Source organism: Rattus norvegicus, chromosome 13 (assembly GCF_021556685.1).
Source record: "Rattus norvegicus strain SHRSP/BbbUtx chromosome 13, alternate assembly SHRSP_T2T, whole genome shotgun sequence".
Lineage (NCBI taxonomy): Eukaryota > Metazoa > Chordata > Mammalia > Rodentia > Muridae > Rattus > Rattus norvegicus.
Window position 1 is genome coordinate 19,226,033 of NC_141546.1, and position 20,719 is coordinate 19,246,751.

General features: G+C 36.7%; 1 long non-coding RNA gene across 1 annotated transcript in view; it reads left to right on the top strand.

The window, feature by feature from the left end:
- Positions 1 to 20,719, top strand: part of LOC148001540 (uncharacterized) — a 254,543-nt gene that overhangs the window by 75,986 nt on the left and 157,838 nt on the right. Inside the window, exon 2 of the long non-coding RNA XR_015635437.1 lies at positions 9,483 to 9,555. This is a non-coding gene — a long non-coding RNA (uncharacterized LOC148001540). The remainder of the gene's footprint in view (positions 1 to 9,482; positions 9,556 to 20,719) is intronic.

Genomic DNA, 20,719 nt, shown 5'->3' on the forward strand with positions numbered 1-20,719 from the left:
TAAGCTTTGCTGTTCTTGAATTTGCTCTACATACTAAGATGGCCTCAGGCTTAGAAATCTACCTTCATCCACCTCTGCCTCTGCTTTTACTTCCTCTTCTCCCTCTGCCTCTCAATTTCTGGTATTAAAGGAAAATTTTTACTTAATTCTGTTTCATAGCATAGCTGGCTGGGATCTTCCCACGAGATAACCACTAATATTAATCTTTGGGATTAGACTTTCTTTAAGCATTTTCCTCCTGCTCATTTTCCCTTTTAAATGTTCACTTTGTATTTTCCTTTGTTCAACTAGGTTGCAGTCACACAACACAGTCAATTCTAGACTTATTTGAAATAAACATTGGTAATGGTTTTTAATCTAAAATGATTTAATTTAACTTCCAGCAGATTTTTGACAAATGTAGAAAAAAGGCACATTCTTCACCAAAATATCACAAAAATGATCTCTAGGCCAGTTACTCATATTCTTCTCCTTTGAAACCTCTTGAGTAAGAAAACTATTATTTACATTGCCTTCAAAACGATCTTCCTGCCTGGAGTGATGACTCAATTGTTAAGAATACTGACTGCTCTTCCAGATGTCCTGTATTCAATTCTCATGACCATCTTTAAGGAAATCCTTCTGGTGTGTCTGAAGACAGCAACAGTGTACAGGGAATAAATAAAATAAATCTTTTAAAAGAGAAAATAGGTTATATAGAACTATCTTCCCTGATTTTACCATGGCCCATTAATCCCCACTTAAAATGCTTAACTCTTTTATTTCTTTGTTTCATTGTTTCTTTGTTTCTTTGTTTCTTTGTTTCTTTGTTTCTTTGTTTCTTTCTTTCTTTCTTTCTGTCTGTCTGTCTTTCTTTTCACTTTTAACTTTAAAAACAGATTTATTTCATATATATATATATATATATATATATATATATATATATATATATATACATATACTCCCTGCATATATTCCTACATTACAGAAGACTGCCTCATATTCCAGTATACATGGTTGTGAGCCACCAGGTAGTTGCTGGGATTGCACTATCACCCCTGAGGCATCTCTCCAGCCCCTTAATTGCTTTATTAATTTAAAGTCTCAAGGTCGCCCAACATAAGGAGGCAAGCTACACCCTAGAAAAAGCAAGAAAGTAAACGTCTTGGCAACAAAACAAAGAGAAGAAAAGCACTCAAACATAATCTCACATCCAAATACGAATATAACAGGAAGCAACAATCACTATTCCTTAACATCAACAACAATGGACTCAACTTTCCAATAAAAAGACATAGATTAACAAACTGGATACACAATGAGGACCCTGCATTTTGCTGCTTACAGGAAACACAACTAAGAGACAAAGACAGAAAGAGCCTCAGAGTGAAAGGCTGGAAAACAACTTTCCAAGCAAATAGTCTGAAGAAGCAAGCTGGAGTAGCAATTATAATATCGAATAAAATCGATTATCAACTAAAAGTCATCAAAAAAGATAAGGAATGACACTTCATATTCATCAAAGAAAAATTCACCAAGATGAACCCTAAATATCTATGCTCCAAATACAAGGGCACCTACATACATAAAACAAACCTTACTAAAGCTCAAAGCACACATTGCACCTCAAACAATAACAGTAGGAGATTTCAACACCACACTCTCATCAATGGACAGGTCATGGAAACAGAAACTAAACAGAGACATAGACAGACTAAGAGAAGTCATGAATCAAATAGACTGAACAGATATTGATATAACATTCTATCCAAAAACAAGAGAATATACCTTCTTCTCACCACCTCATGTTACTTTCTCCAAAATTGACAATATAATTGCTCACAAAACAGGCCTCAACAGATACAGAAAGATAGAAATAATCCCATGGGTCCTATGAGACCACCAGAAGCTAAAGCTGGTCTTCAACAACAATAAGGGAAGAACGCCCACACATGGAAGTTGAAGAATGCACTACTCAATGATAACCTGGTCAAGGAAGAAATAAAGGAAGAAACTGAAGACATCTTGAATTTAATGAAAATGAAGGTAAAATATACCCAAATTTATGGGACACAATGAAAGCTTTGCTAAGAGGAAAACTCATAACTCTGAGTGCATGCAGAAAGAAACAGGAGAGAGCATATATCCGCAGCTTGACAGGACACCTAAAAGCTCTAGAACAAAAATAACCAAATGCAACCGGGAGGAGTAGAAGGCAGGAAATAATCAAACTCAGAGCTGAAATCAACCATGTAGAAACAAAAAGGACCAAACAATGACTAAAAAGAAACAAAAGTTGGTTCTTTGAGAAAATCAATAAGATAGATAAACCCTAGCCAGTTAATGAGAGGACACAGAGAGTGTGTCCAAATTAACAAAATCAGAAATGAAAAGGGAGATATAATTTCAGAATCAGAGAAAAATTAAAAAAATTATCAGATTCTACTACAAAAGCCTATATTCAACCAAACTTGAAAATCTGCAGGAAATGGACACATACCAGGTACTGAAGTTAAAATAGGAACTGATAAACCATTTAAACAACCCCATAACTCCTAAAGAAATAGAAGCAGTCATTAAAGGTCTCCCAACCAAAAAGAGTCCAGGTCCAGATGGGTTTAGTGCAGAATTCTATCAGAACTTCATAGAAGACCTCATACCAATACTATCCAATGTATTCCACAAGATTGAAAAAGATTGAGCAGTACCAAATTACTTCTATGAAGCCACAATTACTCTTATACTTAAACCACACAAAGACCCAACAAAGAAAGAGAACATCAGACCAATTTCCTTATAAATATCAACACAAAAATACTCAAGAAAATTCTGGCAAACCGAATCCAAGAGCACATCAAAACAGTCATCCATCATGATCAAGTAGGCTTCATCCCAGGCATGCAGGGATAGTTTAATATACAGAAAACCATCAAGGTAATCCATTACGTAAACAAACTGAAAGAACAAAACCACATGGTCATTTCATTAGATGCTGAGAAATCATTTGACAAAATTCAACATGCCTTCATGATAAAAGTCCTAGAAAGAACAGAAAATCAAGTCCCATATCTAAACATAGTAAAAGTCATATATACCAAACCAGTCACTAATATTAAACTAAATGGAGAGAAACTTGAAGCAATCCCACTAAAATCAGGGACAAGACAAGGTGGCCCACTCTCTCCCTATTTATTCAGTATAGTTCTTGAGGTTCTAGCCAGAACAATCAGACAACTAAAAGACATCAAGGGGATACAGATTGGAAAAGAAGTCAAGATATCACTATTTGCAGATGATATGATAGTATATTTAAGTGATCCCAAAAGTTCCACCGGAGATCTACTAAAGCTGATAAACAACTTCAGCAAAGTGGCTGGGTATAAAATTAACTCAAATAAATCAGTAGCCTTCCTCTACACAAAAGAGAAACAAGCCGAGAAAGAAATTAGGGAAATGACACCATTCATAATAGTCACAAATAATATAAAGTACCTCAGTGTGACTTTAACCCAGCAAGTAAAAGAGCTTTACAATAAGAACTTCAAGCCTCTGAAGAAAGAAATTGAAGAAGACCTCAGAAGATGGAAAGATCTCTCATGCTCATGGATTGGCAGGATAAATATAGTAAAAATTGCCATTTTACCAAAAGTGATCTATAGATTCAATGCAATCTCCATTAAAATACCAATCCATTTCTTCAAAGAATTAGACAGAACAATTTGCAAAATCATCTGGATTAACAAAAAACTCAGGATAGCTAAAACTATCCTCAACAATAAAAGGACTTCTGGGGGAATCAGTATCCCTGTACTCAAGCAGTATTATAGAGCAATAGTGATAAAAACTGCATGGTATTAGTACGGAGACAGACAGATAGACCAGTGGCATAGAACTGAAGACCCAAAAATGAACCCACACACCTATGGTCACTGGATTCTTGACAAAGGAGCCAAAACCATCCAATGGAAAAAAGACAGCATTTTCAGCAAATGGTGCTGGTTCAACTGTAGATCAACATGTAGAAAAATGCAGATCGATCCATGCTTATCACCCTGTACAAAGATTAAGTCCAAGTGTATCAAGGACCTCCACATCAAACCACATACACTCAAACTAATAGAATAAAAAGCGGGAAAGCATCTTGAACACATGGGCACTGGAGAAAATTTCATGAACAGAACACCAATGGCTTATGCTCTAAGATCAAGAATTGACAAATGGGATTTCATAAAACTGTGAAGCTCTTATAAGACAAAGGACACTGTGGTTTGGACAAAACTTCAACCAACCGAGTTGGAAAAGATCTTTACCAATCCTCTAACTGATACAGGGCTTATATCCAAAATATACAAAGAACTCAAGAAGGTAGACCGCATGGAGACAAATAACCCTTTTTAAAATTGGAGTTCAGGGCTAAACAAAGAATTCACAGCTGAGGAATGTTGAATGGCTGAGAAACACCTATAGAAATGTTCAACATCTTTAGTCATAAGGGAAATGCAAATCAAAACAACTTTGAGATTTCACCTCACACCAGTGAGAATGGCTAAGATCAAAAACTCAGGTGACAACAAATGCTTTCGAGGATGTGGAGAAACAGCAACACTCTTCCATTGTTGGTGGGATTGCAGACTGCTACAATCATTCTGGAAATCAGTCTGGAGGTTCCTCAGGAAATTGGACATTGAACTACCTGAGGACGCAGCTATACCTCTGTTGGGCATATACCCAAATGATGCCCCAACATATAACAAAGACACGTTCTCCACTATGTTCATAGCAGCCTTATTTATAATAGCCAGAAGCTGGAAAGAACCCAGACACCCTTCAACAGATGAATGAATACAGAAAATGTGGTGCATCTACACAATGGAATATTACTCAGCTATCAAAAACAATGACTTTGAAATTCATAGGCAAATGGATGGAACTGGAAAATATCATCCTGAGTGAGGTAACCCAATCACAGAAAAACGCACATGATATGCACTCATTGATAAGTGACTATTAGCCCAAATGCTTGAATTACCCTAGATGAACAGAACACATGAAACTTAAGAAGGATGACAAAAATGAGAATGCTTCACTCCTTCTTTAAAAGGGGAACAAGAATACCTTTGTGAGAGAATGGGGAGGCAAAGTGTAGAACAGAGGCAGAAGGAACACCCATTCAGAGCCTGCCCCACATGTGGCCCATACATATACAGCCAACCAATTGGATAAGATGGATGAAGCAAAGAAGTGCTGGCTGACAGGAACTGGATGTAGATCTCTCCTGAGAGACACAGCCAAAATACAGCAAGTAAATAGGCAAAACCAGCAGCAAACCACTGAACTGAGAATGGTACCCCTGTTGAAGGAATCAGAGTAAGGACTGTAAGAGCTTGAAGGGGCTTGAGCCCCCTCATGAACAACAATGCCAAGCAACCAGAGCTTCCAGGGACTAAGCTACTACCCAAAGAATGTACATGGACTGACCCTGGGCTCCAACCTCATAGGTAGCAATGAATAGCCTAGTAAGAGCACCAGTGGAAGGGGAAGCCCTTTGTCCTGCCAAGACTGAACCCCCAGTGAATGCAATTGTTGAGGGGAGGGCGGTAATATGTGGAGGATGGGGACCGGAACAGCCCTTTAGTAGGGGAGGGGGAGGGGTTAGGGGAATGTTGTCCTGGAAACCGGGAAGGGGAATAACAATCGAAATGTAAATAAGAAATATTCAAGTTAATAAAGATAAAAAATTAAAAAGAATAAAGTCTCAAAGTTTACATTCTTTCAAGGCACTTGATCCGTCCTACCATTAACATACCCAACTCTCAGTTCAGTTCTGACTCAATTTGGATTTCTATTGAAACTCTTCTAAAGGAAATCATTTAGTTGATGATGCCTTTAAGTTAAAAATGTAGTCCATTATCATCCTAGGAAGCATGGCAGCATGTAGGAAAACATGGCTCTGAAGAAGTAGCTGAGATTCCTACATCTGGATTTGTAGAAAGGAAAAAGGCAAAGATACTGGACCTGTTTTAAAACCCAAAGCTTCCCCTGCAATCCACTGATACACATGTACCAACAAGACCGCATCTACACTAGCAACTGCTGCTTTCTAATGTCCAAGTATTCACATATATCAGCCATGGCCATTTATAGTTCAACTACCATAGTATGAATAGACATATAGAACAGTATTCACATGCTTCAAAATGGATATGGTAATGTTAGTATCATATTGTACAATGTCATGGGCTCCAACTGCTTGACATTGAAGTGTAAATCCATTCATGGTAGCATGGTAGAATGGTGGCCACATAGATTGCAATTGTCCTATCATAGTTCTGTTTTAAGGAAAACTGTTAATACCACTACAAAGATAGAGAAACCCAAAATGTATTTCATTTAATAAAAACTAAATGTTGAAAGGAAGGAGTTACACTCCTACAGAGGTATAAAGGAAATGTTCTGTATATAATAGAAGAAATTTACTAAAGGATACACAGCTGTGTAAGAATAATTCAAATAACCAAGTGTGAGATTTTTAAGAATGTGTGTTTCAAAAGCTAGTATATATATATATATATATATATATATATATATATATATATATATATATATGTAGCTGTCATTGTCAATGTCAACATCAATTCAGATAGAGATATAGATTTCAAAAATCTGTGTGCATGTATGAATATATGTATACTTTCATATGTGTGATTAATAAAGTGCAGTAGCACTATGTAAAAGAATTACTAAGAGTAGTTAAGAACAACTGAAGGTTCAACATGAGTGTTAAGTTTCAGTCATGTTGGGTCTGAGGTGAACACTTAATACAAGTGCAGTGACTGAGTAGGAATTTATGTCTGACGGAACACATATCAATAAAAAGTTAGATTTTAAAGTATAGCCATGTATATAATAAGATTGAGGGATATGGACACAAAACAGATAAAATATTCAAAATATTTATAGAATATATATAGTCATGCTGTGGTGGAAGATGGGACTCAAAATAAACAATGTCCTAGAACATCAGTTCTCACCCTCTGACATGCAATCCCTTTGAGAGCCAACAATCTTTTTACATAAGTTTGCTATTAGATGCTTACAATTCATATCAATAAAAAATTACAGTCATTATGGTGCAACAAAAATAATTTTATGGTTGGTGGTCACCACAACATGAGTGTCTATATTAAAGAGACACAGCAATAGGATTGTTGAGAACCACTGTCTTATAAGAAGAAATAACCATCCATGTAAGAGCTGTGAGTGGGTGGAGAAAGAAGCAGAGTGTAATGCCCAGACTCCTGGTGTATTGTAATATCCTGAGGAATAAAAGCATGGTTCATATTACCCATTTCACTGCCTATGCTAACAACATTGCACTGATCAACTATCACTGCTGCCATCTCTACTGTTCTCTGTTCTGTAATCTTATCATAAAACCTCCATGCCATAGCTATGTCAACTATGCTTCAGTGTCTTCTCATTTGGAATTTTGGAAATTTTACATAAAATTTGAATGGGTAGTTGGAAATGGTTTAATTGATTAAAAAAAAGAACACTTCCTGGATAACCAAGTAGGCCAGAGTTCAAATTTGAAAATCATGTAAATAATGAGGAATTCTCATGTACCTGTATGCATCTGCAATAGTGTGGGATACATACCAGATAAATGAAATGGCTTTCTGGACATTAAGCATGAACTAGGCTTAGTGAAAGCCCTTTTCACATCAGAATCGGATGAATAGGGCAGTATATTTGCAGGACACTTCTCGGGCCCTTCTGCGTACACACAGCTACATGCCTGCATACACATACACACACACACACACACACACACACACACACACACACACACTCACACATACATACAAACAGACAAACTAAAATAATTAATATTTAACTTTCTACTTAGGAAAAACAATCATGTGTTTACATTACAAAATGATTATTGGACCAGAAATAGCTTCAACTCATTAAAAAAATCCAGGATTGCTTAGAACCTAAGCTGTACTTTGATTCCCTTTCGCTCTATATTGCTTAAGGGCCATTCTAGCACATAACAATCTTTCTTCTTCAGGGATTTAGAACTTCTATTGAAAAAAGTCAGTTCCTTTGTTTTCATTTTATTATTATTTTTCATAATCCAAAGCAAGTTTATTTTTTATTTATTCACTTAACTCAAACACAAACTCACTGCCTACTCTCCCCTCACTACCACCATCCCACTCTTATTCCCTTCCTTACTCCTTTCCTCCTCAAAGAAGAGAAGTCCTTTATATACACCAACCTGCCATCGTACATTAAGTCACAGCAGGATAAGTGTATTTTTTCTCACTGAGGCTAAACAAGACAGTCCAGCTAAGGCAAAAGAATCCAAAGGCAGGCAAGAGAGTAAGAGATAGCCTCTTCTTTAGTAAGATAACATTTCCAAAGTACAATGAACTTCTTTTAAAGTAGTCTCACTCTTACCTGCTTCTAATATTTTTTTTCATTTCCATTATTCTTTTATTTTCTTCATGTGTATATGGTTATATAGTTATCTGTTCTGCTGTGGGTTTATACATACAGTGATCTCTTTAACCACAGAAGATACTACCTTTCAACAGTCTTTCACAAACCTGGTTTTCAATTTCTTTTCACTCTCCCATGAGGTTCCTGAATGTGTGCAATAAATTCACAGACATGTCTATGTGGGTATACATGTTTAGCCATGTCTGTTTCTGTGTCTCTGTGTATTATATATACACATTATGCATGTATTGGCATGAAAATTGTGGGTGGTAAGTTGTAGAGGCCCAAGGTTGTAGTGGAGAATCATCCCTAGCCACTATCCACTCTTCCCCCTTATGATTGATTCAGTCTATCTAACTCAGTACTCAAAATGGGTAGTTTCTCTTGCCAGAATCTCTAGGGCATCCCCTGTGTGCCAGGACTAACCTCAGCTTGGAAAGATATTCAAAGACAGTGTGTCTGTGAAAACAAACAACTGAAAGTCATATCATGGGTCAAAACTGACAACCTAACCTATGTTTGGCTTGAGATGGCTGCCTAGTGTAAGGGTCCAAAAATTGCTGAAGAAAGAATTCACACTTAGATAGTATGTAAAAAACAAGAATATTTGTTTATAGGAACAAACAGCATGCAGGATTACTAATTCTTTAAAATTATGACCCCAGATTAAGGTCCACATTTCTTCTTATAGGGAATCAGAAGAATTCCCATACTTCTATCTCCAGGGTTTTGTTTGGGAGGAATTTCATGAGCTTATTAAGGATTTTATAGTCTGCTTCTAGAACCAGTGTCTTATAACTTTGTTTTGGGGACTTATGGTCTACTCATGACACTGGTGCCTTACAACAGTTTTGAAATCCGGCCTGGTACTTAAATGGAGACAAATGGGGTTTATGTTGTCTTTTTACAAGACAGCTCTCTTTAGGTAGGTAGTGGCTCTGTACTCAGCTCAAGACAGCTTTTCAGATTGCTCTCTGTGTTTTTGCTCTTGACAGCTTTTTTCCCCCTAAGAACTCATGGCTTTCTGCTCCAGACAGCTCGCTTCAGTTGAGACAAGTCTTTCTGCAAGTAAGTACTTTAAAGGCACTCTGGATAGCTCATGGGCTTTCTGACCAAATAAAGCTGCTATAAGACATTCATCCAACCAAATCTAAAATCCTGTCAGAAAATTCTAAAAAAAAAAGAATCTAAAAGAGTTGTGTTCTCAATTCAGACAGCCTTTTCTGGATAGCTGCCAGAAATCATATTAAAAGAGCCATGACAGCTCTCTTAAGTAATTCTTGAGATTTCAGAACAAGAATCTGACCAAGATCAGAAATCTGGTTAGAAAAAATAATTCTTAAAAATCTGTATTAATTCCCCATGAATTTTCTAACCAAATCAAAAATCCTGTTAGAAAAAAAAATCTTGATGAGTTGGGTTTCTTCTTTGGAGATTTATGGAGAGCTCAACTTTCAGTAGAGGAAAGAATTCTAAAGGAGGAAATGCTGTTGTTTTCTGCTAGCTCATCTCATGTAGAGCAAAAGTTTTATTATGGTTATGATTATGATTATGATTTACCTATCAATACAGTTATTTATTACAGGTTCCTCTAGACCATCCCAGGAATCAGTATTCCATTACTTTTGCCAGTGGCTTTTAGAAAGAGATATAGCAAGCATAAGCACAACAATAAGATTTCTGGGTGGGCAGTTCTATAGTGGAATACCTTATCCACGGATCCCCACAGCAGATCCTGATGAAAAAAGACAGTCCATGGTTTTAAGACACTTATTGTTATGGTGGAAAGTGGGTGTGTAAAACCATAGCCCACTTTTTTGATTGGGCCTTAGATTAAATACCTTTTGCAGGGAGGGGTGTCTGGGAAGGAAAGATTAGCTAAGCCCTCCAGGCCTTTAGGTACTTCATTAAAATACACATCTGTCTTAAGCCTGTATAAAGGTAATATCCTTTACTGCCTCTGAGTGAGGGAGGGTGGCCTTGAGGTCCTGCCATTACATGACAGATGGCCACAAATCTAATGAGGGTTGCAGCTACTGACAGGGGACTGGGAATCCGGAACAGGCAAAGCTCCTATCTTCCCTTTAGGGTCTCTGGGGCTTCTAGCTTTAACTCAACTGGGAATCAGGCTAATTTTCAATGTTCCACAGCTGAGAACCAAATAAACAAATGTTCAACATCACTAATCCTCAGGGAAATGCAAATCAAAGCAACTTTGGCATTCTACTGCACAGCAATCAGAATTGTTTATGTAGAAAACTCAAGGGACAGCAGCATGTAGGTGGATATGTGGAGAAAGGGGAATACTCCTCCATTGCTGTTGGGAATGCAAACTTGCACAACCACACTGGAAATTATTCTGGTAGTTTCTTAGAAGAAAAGAAATATTTCTACCTGAAGATGCAGCTATAGTGTTCTTAGGCATATAGTCAAAAGACAATCCACCATACCCCAAGGATATTTGCTCCACTGTTTCATAGCAGCTTTGTTTGTTATAGCCCCAAGTTGGAAACCACCCAGATGTCCCAAAGGCCCTTCTACTGAAGAATGGGTACAGAAAATGTGGTACATTTCTCCAATAGAATACTATTCAGCCATTAAAAACAAGGACATCATAAATATTGCAGGAAAAATCAATGGAAAACGATACCATCCTGAGTGAGGAAAGCCAGACCCAAAAGGACATACATGCTATATACTCACTAGTAAGTACATCCGTAAAGTACAGAGTAGCCATGGTACATTGCACAGATCCAGAGAAGTTAAACAAGAAGAAAGGGTGAAGCAAGGATGGCTGAATAACATTTAGAAGGGTAAATACAATAGGTGGCAGAGGGTGTGAGGGAAATGGGTAGAAGTTGGAATGTAAAGCAGAATGTGGAAGCAGGATCAGGTGCATTTCTTGAGAGTCCCCATTCTCTCAGAGGATAAGGTGAAGGAAGATGAGGGTTAGAGACCCTATGAGTTAGGGACTAGAAAGAAGGAAGAGTAATGTTTACAATGTAAATAAATTAATTACAACAACAATTATAATAATAATAAAAATATGCCCGAGTACAACGTTTGTTTGATGGTTATGGGAATTACCAGTCACTCTCATTGAAAAATATAAAGGATTTAAGACCTGTCCCATGAGATGAAACCCATTCCTGACACAGTCAATGATGTAGCTAAGAACATGAGCCAAGATAGGTTATGGCGGCTAGGGAGAAGCTACTACTATTATACTGTTATATAAACAGAGTTATAAAATTTTGATAAAGATGTATTGCTATATTCATAGATGGATAAATCATTCCTTCTTCTTCAGAGAAGCTTCTTCACACAGATAGCCACACTTGACTAATGTGCAGAGAGAAAGGTTGTTTAAAATGCCTGACCTAAGTAGAATGTCTATGTCATATTTCTCCCCTTAAAGTCCAAGAATCTTTCTGTAGGAAATGATGAAATGCCTGTAAATGTCAGACAAAGAGGGGTGACTTCAAGATAACAGGGATTTCCAGACTTAATAGAAAGGATAAATAAGTTTAAAGCCACTATATATGCATATACTAGTTTTTTGTGATTTCAAGACAGAAAAATTCTAAGTTTGGAATAAGGAGGACTCAGGGTCTCATACACAACTGAGGAACTAGACATAGTTAATAGCTACTTGGAGTAGAAAGTTAGTTTACTCCATGGTTTGTCACCAAGTGTCTTGATTTCATTCTAAGGCAGACTTCACAGCCAGGAATATTCAACTAATAGAAACTTGTCTCAAAGTAGTGTAGGATGGAGAGAGTTAGAGAGCTAGAAAGAGAGGGAGATGGAGAATAGATAGAAGATAGATAGATAAATAGATAGATAGATAGATAGATAGATAGATAGATAGATAGATAGATAGAGTGGGTAGGGAGCTGTGAGAAGGTAGATTAATACAAAGTACATATTTGAAGTTTCCAAATGACTAATCGAAACATTAATAAAAGGAGTAACTGGTTTAATTCTATGCTAGGTCTCTCATGAGAGAATATGGTATTTTATTGTTTTAATAATATACCAATATCTAAATTGAGTACTAATAGGAGAGGGAAGGAAAAATGTACCTTGTACATTAATAGATAATTGGTAATAGCTATAAAATATATTGGAAAACTTTCTAGGAAAACTTCTCAATATTATGGTAAGGTTGTGATTTGACTATGAAGTGTTTTCCTTGGGCTCTTCCATTTGAATAAAAGTTCCCCAGGTAGTGAAAACCCTAGGAAGTGGATCCATAATGAAGAAAGTGAATCAGTGGGACAGAACTTGAGCTTTCATATGTGAGTTGAGTTTCCATAACTTGCTGGCTTTATGCTCATGTCCCAAGATGTGCTGTATCACTCTGAAGCTGTAAGCTAAAATAAGTCCTTTTTTTAAAAAAAATTTTCCCAGGGTGTTTTACTACAATAAAAAAGAAAGCAAAGCAAACAAACAATAAAAGCCTACTAAAAATAAGAATGTCCTTTGTTCTGATAAACCTAAATCAATGTATTGACAGAATGAAAAAGGCTTACAATTATAGCGAATACAGTCCTAAAACTTTGTAAGGGTTGCATAATAGGCCATTCTGGTAGAAGTACAGATGGCCAGGATACAGAGAAAAATGTGAAGAGTAGAAACTTGGCCAAAGATTTTCAGAGATGAACAGTGAGTCCATCAGGAATTGGAAAAGTGCCACTCGTGTTGTACTCTGGCAAAAATTCTGGTTTTATTCTCTCTGCATCTTGAAAAACTTTATGATGCAGAATGAAAGTGTAATGACAGATTTCTTTTGTAGAGACAATCACAAGATAGCATAGTAGTTAGTCTGTGTCATGGCTACTTGTCAAGCTATCATAATGATATCCAGAGTAAGAAAAAAAAGAAGTGAAAATGTGAAGATTGACTATGGAAAATATTTTTGCAACTTAAAGATCCCAAAGAAGGAATTGAAGCTCGCAAAAGCAGCTGTGAATATTAAAGAGATTAGTATCTTTAAGGAAGAATTTATATTCACTGGGAAAATAAGAAAACTACCCTTAATAGAGAAAGCTTTCACTGGAAGTCTTCAACTCAGAAAAACCAAAATGTATTTGAAAGGACAAAGTCTAACCTAAAAATGCCAAAAGGGTTTCTCTTATTGCTCCTGAAAATTGCAATTGCCTAGGGGGTTGTGTGTGTGGGGTTCTTGAAATTTGTTATTTGTTCCATAAATTTCATTTTGTCACAAAAATGAGAAAGTAATAAAGACTCTGTGTCATGTACACTGCTCTGTAATTAGCCTTTTTTTTCTGAAATTCAATTTGTCAAGCCTGCTCAACATTCACCCAGAAAGCAAAACCATTGAATACTGTGACAGGGACATCTGAGCATTCCTACAACCTGACACAGCATGATGGCTCAGAACTTCATTCTGTTCTCATTCTATGCTGCTGTCATGTGGTTTTATTATATGACAAATAACATGGCTATTGGTGAAGATGCTACCTTATCTTGGCAAACGACTAATGTGATCCTCACAGAAAATGATTTATTATAAGTCTGGAGAATGGAATGATTAACGTACCACATCCTTTTTTTCAGTATAAGCTTCCCATGTAGAAACATATTACCTACAAGATTAAAAAGGTCAACAAAAAGTGTGAAAAGAAAACTTCTAGGCATCTTTGCTTTATAAAAACACTCCTAACGTATGACATACAGTTATGGAGGGGAAGCACTGATAATCCTTGCTACAAAGCTGACTTTGATATGGGGATTTCTTTCTTTCTTAAAAATTATTACATTTTACTTTTTGCATAAAAGTGTATTGTTTCCATGTACCTTATGTACCTTGGTGACTGGATACAATAAAAGGGTATCAATTCCATTCAACCCGAAAGTACAGATTATTGTAAGTCAACACATGATTGCTTGACTTCAAATTAAGGTAGTCTGCAAGAGTTTCAATATTTTAGCCACTAAGATTTTCTCTTCATTATTTAATTGAGTTCTAGTGAGTTCTAATTGGTAGGTTAGACACAGGGTAGGGCTATTCTGAACAGATAATGAGTAATATTTTGGCCAAAACAGACTTGAATGATACTTTTTTTTTTATTTTGCAAAAAGTATGATTAAAAACCTATGTATTATGTACTTTGATATTACTTCTTAACATTGTCAAATAATTGATGACCATGAGTAACTAAAACAAAAGATCTATACATAGGGTATCTGCAAACAAATAATTGAATACATCATTTAATTGGTAACAAAATAGAGTATGTATATTTTATTTATAAAAAATAATGTGTGTAGAAAGTGAGAATCTCAAAAATAACAAGGAATAGAGAATAGGGAACTAAATAGAATATTTGAAGTTAAATTATTCAATTGTAATTGAATTAAAATTAAGATTATTTTACATCTGAATGTAAGTAAATAAAGTAGAGGAATTAGTGAAACAAAAATTAGCCATTTAAAAGAATATTGCCTAAAATAAGAGAAATAGAAGGGTTTGAGGAGGAAGTGAGGCATCACACTTAGGTCTTCCCTCTTGGGTTTCATATGGTCTGCGAGTTGTATTGTGGGTATTCCAAGCTTTTGTTTTTGGCTAATATCCACTTATATGTGAGTACATACCAGGTGTGTTATTTTGTGACTCGGTTATCTCACCTAGAATGACGGTTTCTAGTTCCATTCATTTGCCTGCAGATTTCATGAATTCATTGTTTTTGTTGTTGTTGTTGTTGTTGTTTTTTGTTTTTGTTTTATTAACTTGAGTATTTCTTAATTACATTTCGAATGTTATTCCCTTTCCCGGTTTCCGGGCAAACATCTCCCTAATCCCTCCACCTCCTATTCTTTATAGGTGTTCCCCTCCCCATCCTCCCCCCATTGCCGCCCTCCCCTCAACAATCACGTTCATTGGGGGTTCAGTCTTAGCAGGACCCAGGGCTTCCCCTTCCACTGGTGATCTTACTAGGATATTCATTGCTACCTATGAAGTCAGAGTCCAGGGTCAGTCCATGTATAGTCTTTAGGTAGTGGCTTAGTCCCTGGAAGCTCTGGTTGCTTGACATTGTTGTTCATAAGGGGTCTCGAGCCCCTTCAATCTCTTCCAGTTCTTTCTCTGATTCCTTCAACGGGGGTCCTATTCTCAGTTCAGTGGTTTGCTGCTGGCATTCACCCCTGTGATTGCTGTATTCTGGCTGTGACTCTCAGGAGTGATCTACATCACTGGCTCCTGTCCGCCTGTACTTCTTTGCTTCATCCATCTTGTCTAATTGGATGGCTGTATATGTATGGGCCACATGTGGGGCAGGCTCTGAGTGGGTGTTCATACTGTGTCTGTTTTAATCTTTGCCTCTCTATTCCCTGCCAAGGGTATTCTTGTTCCCCTTTTAAAGGAGTGAAGCATTCACATTTTGATCATCCTTCTTGAGTTTCATGTGTTCTATGCATCGAGGATAATTCAAGCATTTGGGCTAATAGCCACTCATCAATGAGTGCATACCATGTGTGTTTTTCTGTGATTGGGTTACCTCACTCAGGATGATATTTTCCAGTTCCAACCATTTGTCTATGAATTTCATAAAAGCATTGTTTTTGATTGCTGAGTAATATTCCATTGTGCAGATGTACAACATTTTCTGTGTCCATTCCTCTGTTGAAGGGCATCTGGGTTCTTTCCAGCTTCTGGCTATTATAAATAAAGCTGCTATGAACATAGTGGAGCACGTGTCTTTTTTATATGTTGGGGCATCTTGTGGGATTATGCCCAAGGATGTATAGCTGGATTCTCATGCAGTTAAATGTCCAATTTTCTGAGGAACCTCCAGACTGATTTCCAGAATGGTTTAACCAGTCTGCAATCCCACCAACAATGGAGGAGTGTTCCTCTTTCTCCACATCCTTGAAAGCATTTGTTGTCACCTGAGTTTTTGATCTTAGCCATTCTCACAGGTGAAATCTCAGGGTTGTTTTGATTTGCATTTCCCTTATGACTAAAGTTGTTGAACATTTCTTGAGGTGTTTCTCAGCCATTCGGCATTCCTCAGCTGTGAATTCTTTGTTTAGTTCTGAACCAGATTTTTAATAGGGTTATTTGTCTCCCTGCGGTCTAACTTCTTGAGTTCTTTGTATATTTTGGATATAAGCCCTCTATCAGTTTTAGGATTGGTAAACATCTTTTCCCAATCTGTTGGTTGCCGTTTTGTCCTAACAACAGTGTTCTTTGTCTTACAGAAGCTTTGCAGTTTTATGAGATCCCATTTGTTGATTCTTGATCTTAGAGCACAAACCATTGGTGTTTTGTTCAGGAAATTTTTTCCAGTGCCCATGTATTCGAGATGCTGCCCTAGTTTTTCTTCTATTATTTTGAGTGTATCTGGTTTGATGTGGAGGTCCTTGATCCACTTGGACTTAAGCTTTGTACAGGGTGATAAGCATGGATCGATTTGCATTGTTCTACATGTTGACCTCCAATTGAACCAGCACAATTTCCTGAAAATGCAATCTTTTTCCCATTGAATGGTTTTGGCTCCTTTTTCTAAAATCAAGTGTCCATAGGTGTGTGGGTTCATTTTTCAGTCTTCAGTTCTGTTCCATTGATCTATCTGTCTGTCTGTATACCAATACCATGCAGTTTTTATCACTATTGCTCTGTAATATTGCTTGAGTTCAGGGATAGTGATTTCCCCTTGAAGTCTTTTATTGTTGAGAATAGTTTCAGTTATCCTAGGTTTTTTGTTATTCCAGATGAATTTGCAAATTGTTCTGTCTCACTCTTTGAAGAATTGGATTGATACTTTGAAGGGGATTGCATTGAATCTATAGATTGCTTTTGGTAAAAATAGCCATTTTTACTCTATTTATCCTGCCAATCCATGAGCATGGGAGATCTTTCCATCTTCTGAGGTCTTCTTCAATTTCTTTCTTCTGAGGCTTGAAGTTCTGATTGTAAAGATCTTTTACTTGCTTGGTTAAAGTCACACCGAGGTATTTTATATTATTTGGGAATATTATGAAGGGTGTTGTTTCCCTAATTTCTTTCTCGGCTTGTTTCTCTTTAGTGTAGAGGAAGGCTACTGGTTTATTTGAGTTAATTTTATACCCAGCCACTTTCCTGAAGTTGTTTATCAGCTTTAGTAGTTCTCTGGTGGAACTTTTGGGGTCACTTAAATATACTCTCATATCATCTGCAAATAGTGATATTTTGACTTCTTCTTTTCCAATCTGTATCCCCTTGATTTCCATTTGTTGTCTTATTGTTCTGGCTAGAACTTCAAGAACTATATTGAATAAGTAGGGAGAGAGTGAGCAGCCTTGTTTAGTCCCTGATTTTAGTGGGATTGCTTGAAGTTTCTCTCCATTTAGTTTAATGTTAGCAATCGGTTTGTTGTATATGACTTTTACTATGTTTAGTTATGGGCCTTTAATTCCTATTCTTGCCAGGACTTTTATCATGAATGGGTGTTGAATTTTGTCAAATGATTTCTCAGCGTCTAATGAAATGATCATGTTGTTTTGTTCTTTCAGTTTGTTTATAATATGGATCACTTTGATGGTTTTCCTTATATTAAACCATCCCTGCATGCCTGGGATGAAGCTTACTTGATCATGGTGGATGATTGTTTTGATGTGCTCTTGGATTTGGTTTGCTAGAATTTTCCTGAGTATTTTTGTGTCGATATTCATAAGGGACATTGGTCTGAAGTTCTCTTTCTTTGTTTGGTCTTTGTGTGGTTTAGGTATAAGAGTAATTATGGCTCCATAGAAGGAATTTGGTAGTGCTCCATCTGTTTCAATTTTGTGGAACAGTTTGGATAGTATTGGTATGAGGTCTTCTATGAAGGTCTGATAGAATTCTGCACTAAACCCGTCTGGACCTGGGCTCTTTTTGGTTGGGAGACCTTTAGTGACTGGTTCTATTTTCTTAGGAGTTATGGGGCTCTTTAACTGTTTTATCTGTTCCTGATTTAACTTCGGTACCTGGTATCTGTCTAGGAAATTGTCCATTTCCTGCAGATATTCAAGTTTTGTTGGACATAGGCTTTTATAGTAAGATCTGATGGTTTTTTGAATTTCCTCTGAATCTGTAGTTATGTCTCCCTTTTCATTTCTGATTTTGTTAATTTGGACACACTCTCTGGGTCCTTTCATTATTCTTTCTAAGGGTTTATCTATCTTGTTGATTTTCTCAAAGAACCAACTTTTGGTTCTGTTGATTCTTTCTATGGTCCTTTTTGTTTCTACTTGGCTGATTTCAGCTCTGAGTTTGATTATTTCCTGCCTTCTATTCCTCCTGGGTGTATTTGCTTCTTTTTGTTCTAGAGCTTTTAGGTGTGCTGTCAAGCTGCTGACATATGCTCTCTCCTGTTTCTTTCTGCAGGCACTCAGAGCTATGAGTTTTCCTCTTAGCTCAGCTTTCATTGTGTCCCATAAGTTTTTGTTATGTTCTACCTTCATTTTCATTAAATTCTAAGAAGTCTTTAATTTCTTTATTTATTTCTTCCTTGACCAGGTTATCGTTGAGTAGAGCATTGATCAACTTCCACATATATGTGGTCATTCTTCCCTTATTGTTATTGAAGACCAGCTTTAGGCCGTGGTGGTCTGATAGCACGCATGGGATTATTTCTATCTTTCTTTACCTGCTGATGCCCATTTTTTGACCAATTATATGGTCAATTTTGGAGAAAGTACCATGAGGAGCTGAGAAGAATATATATCCTTTTGCTTTAGGATAGAATGTTCTATAAATATCTGTTAAGTCCATTTGGTTCATGACTTCTCTTAGTCTTTCTACGTCTCTGTTTAATTTCTGTTTTCATGATCTGTCCATTGATGAGAGTGGGGTGTTGAAATCTCCTACTATTATTGTGTGAGGTTCAATGTGTGTTTTGAGCTTTAGTAAGGTTTGTTTTATGTAGGTAGGTGTCCTTGTTTTGGGGCATAAATATTTATGATTGAGAGTTCATCTTGGTAGATTTTTCCTTTGATGAATATGAAGTGTCCTTCCTTATCTTTTTTGATGACTTTTAGTTGAAAATTGATTTTATTTGATTTTAGAATGGATACTCCAGCTTGCTTCTTCTGACCATTTGCTTGGAAAATTGTTTTCCAGCCTTTCACTCGGAGGTAGTGTCTGTCTTTGTCTCTGAGTTGTGTTTCCTGTAGGCAGCAGAATGCAGGGTCCTCATTGCATATCCAGTGTGTTAATCTATGTCTTTTTATTGGGGAGTTGAGACCATTGATGTTGAGAGATAATAAGGAATAGTGATTATTGCTTCCTGTTATATTCATATTTGTATGCGAGGTTATGTTTGTGTGCTTCTCTTCTCTTTGTTTTGTTGCCAAGACTATTAATTTCTTGCTTTTTCTAGGGTGTAGCTTGCCTCCTTGGGCTTTACCATTTATTATCCTTTGTAGTGCTGGATTTGTAGAAAGATATTGTGCAAATTTGGTTTTGTCGTGGAATATCTTGGTTTCTCCATCTATGTTAATTGAGAGTTTTGCAGGATACAGTAACGTGGGCTGGCATTTGTGTTCTCTTAGTGTCTGTATGACATCTGTCCAGGATCTTCCGGCTTTCATTGTCTTTGGCGAAAAGTCTGGTGTGATTCTGATAGGTCTGCCTTTATAGGTTACTTGACCTTTTTTCCTTACTGCTTTTAATATTCTTTGTTTATTTTGTGCATTTGGTGTTTTGACTATTATGTGTCGGGAGGTGTTTATTTTCTGGTCCAATCTATTTGGAGTTCTGTAGGCTTCTTGTATGCCTAGAATTCATTGTTTTTAAGAACTAAGTATTACTACATTGTATAAATATACCACATTTTCTGTATTGATTCCTCTCTTGTGGGCCATATAGGTTGTTTTCAGCTTCTGGTTATTATAAATAAGACTGCTATGAACATTTGTGGAGCATGTTATATGTTGGAGGATCTTTTGGGTGTATGTCCAGGAGTGCAACAGTTGGGTCCTCAGGTAAAACTACTTCCAATTCTCTGAGAAAACACCAGATTGATTTCCAGAATGGTTGAGCCTACTTGCAATACCACCAGCAATGCAGGAGTATTCCTCTTTCTCCACATCCTCAACAGATTCTGTTGTCTACTAAATTTTGATCTTATATATTCTGATTGGTGTGAGGTGGAATATCAGGATTCTTTTAATTTGCATTTCCATGATGACTAAGGATGTTGAACATTTATTTTAAGTGCTTCACACCCATTCGATATTCCTCATC